This window comes from Apteryx mantelli, chromosome 14 (assembly GCF_036417845.1).
Source record: "Apteryx mantelli isolate bAptMan1 chromosome 14, bAptMan1.hap1, whole genome shotgun sequence".
NCBI lineage: Eukaryota > Metazoa > Chordata > Aves > Apterygiformes > Apterygidae > Apteryx > Apteryx mantelli.
The window spans coordinates 4,767,917-4,772,347 of record NC_089991.1 but is presented as its reverse complement, the minus strand read 5'-3'; positions in this window follow the sequence as shown (position 1 = coordinate 4,772,347).

The window sequence follows — 4,431 nt, the reverse complement described above, 5'->3', positions numbered from 1 at the left end:
ATACAACACACGATATGCCATTTTTCCCAGTGCTTCAGAATCATCTCATGAGCAAGCAGTTCAGCAGAGACTTTCTGCACAGGACAAGTGTCCTACACACATGTCCCACGAGAAGTTGCGTGGTCAGGAGCACACAGCCAGTCCCCTCCATTTGGGGGAGGGACAACACATATATCAAAGGAGGCAAAAGGAAGAGACAGTTCAGAAAAAAAGTTTCTCTCAAGCCTAGAAGGGCCTTTGCTTCGGCTTGCAGGACTTGGAAAGTCATAGAAAAGAACTGACTTGAAGATCTGGGTGAAGCAGTGAGACATTAGGGCTCAAAGAGAATCGGCCTTTCAGTTGGTTTGGTGATGGTTTTACGTGGTGGGTATTAATAATCCTGCAAAATTTAGTTTCTATTTTGACTGCAGCTGTTCCCAGAAGTACAGTAGGAAGCCTGCAGGTAAATGCAAGACAGATTGCACAAGGCTTATGCCTCTGCTCTGGAGTGAGTCGAGTGCATTTTTTAATCTAAGTGAGCTACTTTGCCGTACGCAGCTTTCATCTGTTTTGCTAATAGATTCAGCAATGGACGGAGTGAGAATTCATGGCACAGAGCTGCAGTAAACCATCTTGTCACCTCTGTTAGGCTTGCATCAAAAACGCACAGCATGACATGCCTCTACTCAGAAGTCCATACACACACACTAAAACAAAGGGGAATGATTGCGCCGAACGTTATCAGCTCCGAGCGCTGCTGCCGGCCGACCGCAAAACACCAATCAGAGTAAATCAGTTTCTCGCCAACATTAATCAAGCAGCATGATGATATGGTATCTAAATACAAGCACATTTAATGGAGTGGATGATAAATTACAGGTGCCTTGGGGCTTTTTCAGAAATGCCCTTTAGCACACAGAAAAAGACGACAGCTTACTCTGCATCCCAAGACAGATGATTAACGCTGCTTAAGATTTAAAGGGAAATCAGAGCCAATGTCACCACCCCGTGTGGTTCCCACCCCCCCCCTTTTTTTTTTTTTAAAACAGCAGCAAGTGTCTGGAAAATGTGCCAAGTTTACAGTGCAGCTTTGTAATAACGGGAGACGGAGCAAGTTAGAATCCAGATTCTGCGCGGACTTGTCACACCTCTCGCTGTACGGCCAGTGCTCTTTCAAAACGTAGCACAGTAAAACATGACACCATTCCCCTCCATACCGCAGATCACAAGCTTTAAGTGAGAAATTCAGTGATATGAGTGTGCAATCAAAGAGATGAGCTCCCTAGACAAAATTCATTGATATTATTTAGCTTATTATATTCACTTATTTGAGGCAGGGAGTAATATTTTTATTAAGCTTTAAAATCATATAGGTAAAAACACTGAATTTGGCAGGTTAAATGGAAACTCAGTATTTCCGTGCCACAAAGTGCTCATTTAATGAAAGCTATTCAGAAACACCCGATTTAGTGCACTGACTTGATATTTCAGATGATCACCAATATCCTGATGAACTGATCCACGCACAAACTGCATCAATCAGATCAGAGTATTTATAGCAAAAGTATTTTTCTAAGTTTTCCTCAGCTTCTTCAGAACAGTTTTCTAGATGAGGAGGATTTCTAGGAGTGGTGTCAGAGAAGGAAAGGTCCTCAGCTAGGACAAGGCACCTTCTGGAACAAGAACGATTGACTTCTCCAGCCACAGGGTACAGGACACTCCATGTTAATTACTTTAAATGCCAGTTAAATATTTTTCTCTCTACATAGTTAAAAAAAGTAGCTGCTGACTCATTTAAACAGAAAATGCAGGGTTGTTGGGGTTTGGGGGGGGGGGGGTTGGGGGGGGGAGGGGGGATGGAAGGGGAGAGGTGGGTTTTGCCCAAAGTTTCCCCTCTGCCCTTCAGAACAGAACATAAATGACGAATTTTACTGCTTACTTTGGATAACTACACACAAAGATGTAGTTATCCACTATTACAATATCTCTACGTTGCCCAGATGGAAAGACTAGTAAGATTAACAAAAGCTCTTCACTCTATAAAATAATGTTTTAAAGAGTTAACAACTATGTTGTTTTTTTTTTTTTAAACCTAGTAGAAGGCTGTTAATTAACACAAGGCCACCTAAAACTTCTGGACCAAACCCCAAACACCCAACCCTTCAGCCGAAAGTCTGGTTAAACAACGGCAAAAGAAATTTAAAGAAACCTAAATAGCCCAATCCAGGGAAGAAGGTTACCATACAAAAAGAAGTTGTCGCAGAGAACTTCTGATCTTTACTCCTCCAAAAATTTGCATTAAGGCGTTTCAAGTTTATTGGTATTTCCAGGAGAAAGCAAGCTAGCAATTTTACGCTTTCAAAATGAAATATTCAGCTTTGTTGTACTTTTAAATGATGACAAACAGATGGAAAGCCAACAAGCCACTGCAACACTCTTAATTTGAGATGTTACTCACTTGCAAATAAGTCTGTAACATCTAGGCAGTATTCTTATAGTAAATCCTATTCGAACTTTCAATGGCCACCATTGTTTTGGAAGCAAGAATGTCAAAACACAGTATCAGGAAGGGGAAAAAAAAAAAGAGGTCATCATTAATTCTTTCCTTTCTTTCTCCCTTGCATCTCCCATCTCATCCAAAACCAGGTGAGCCACTGGAGAAAAGAAATTGCTTACATACAGTTAAACATACAAAATCTATCGGGAAGGAGTTTTAGAAAGGACAGGAAGGAGAGCAAAACATTTCCTGGCTTCAAGATGGAGAGAAGCTGTAATTTTTAGGGTGTGACAGTGTCCTACAGCACTCAGCATACACAGACTACTTAACAGTCTGGGATCACTTATTATTACACTTCATGTTCTCTGGGAAGATCTTTCTGATCCTGACCCACATCACCTCAAAAATTTAGTATAAAAGAACCATCACTTAGAAGAACTGTAAAAGCTAAACTTTTTTAAATAGGTCTGTTCTTAAAATACTTTTGAATTGAAAACTGCTTCAACATATATTAAGAGGACAGTAGGTATCTGCTAAGAGCAAGAAGCGTGGAGCAAGCATTTGCTGTATTATCCTTGAACCATTTTTCAAAATAGCACACTGAGAACAGCAAAAACTTCTAAGTCTTCTGCACCTGAGTGATTAGATCCTCCTTACTAGTGTGGTCACACACAAAATTAATTACATTCACAGGAAAAAAGTTAATGAGTATTACGGAGAAATTATGAAAAAAACCTACATGCAGTATTACTACAGGGTGGTAGTCTACTAGCCAAATTAAGTCCCAAAACAGGAAGCACAGACAAGATCAATAATCTTGTATCATCTGTTTTGTTTCAGCTTTGCACTAATTAATCAAATAATTTGTCCTTCCTGTTGCTCTTGTATGGACTGGCAAATCCCTGTGGAAATGGAACCCTGTGTGTCCCTTAGTAACTAAAGCGATTTATTATTTCTTGTAATAATGTGCATTTCACAAATACAAACAGAAACCACAGATGAGAAGATTTTTCATTTGAATTTTTTGGAGAATAAGATAACTCATGAGCAAGCTCCTCTACAAAGTATCCCATTTCAGATGTAATTTAGTTTTGATTTCTAGACAATTTTCAGCAGATTATTGACTTCATGTTGTGCCCTTCCTTACCTTGCATTTTCTTGGAAGAGTCCACAGTGAACATACAAGATCTCTCTGGCACAACTAATCCCATCACCAACATAAACCAAATTAAAATAATAAAATTCAGTATTTTTGTACTCATTTTGCAAAAAGAAGGGATTTCTCTTAATCTGTGTGGTCCTCGCTTAAAAAAATTACTATTTCATCCTCTACTTATTTCTGTAATATCTAGATAAGCAAGAAACAAATTTTCTTCCCCTCAGTCTTAAAAAGTTAGGATAACACACAGTAAGAGGAGCTCACTAAAAAGGTCCTAAATTTCCATTTTAACAGTACTTGAGTTTCAATATAGCTTTTTCATTGAAATGAAGGTTATCAATTAAAGTTCTACACATGATTGTCTTTAAAAAAGTTATGGCTAGCCACAATATAAAAACTCCCAGGCACCCCCAAAATATGTTAGCAAGAGAGTTGCTAAAGTCTTACAGATACACATTTTCTGTATTACTGATTTAACTATTTTTGCCAATTTTGAAAACTAATATTTTTGGTGGGAACCAAGTTTTTTCCTTGGTTCTATTCTACAAACCCAACTAAAAAGAACACAATAAAATAACGAAGTAAGTTAGTGTGTTTCTGAGAGCACTGCAGCTTTTGTGTTGCCAAAAAGCTATGGAAAACTATTTAAACACGACTAGATCACGTGTGTGCAGAGGAATATGTACACAGCAAGACATCAGCAGTGAGTTACAGGAGAGTTCATGAGTCAACCCTTGAACACAAATCTGTTTGAGACATGTACTGAGTTACAGATAAAGAAAATAAGAAAAATCTG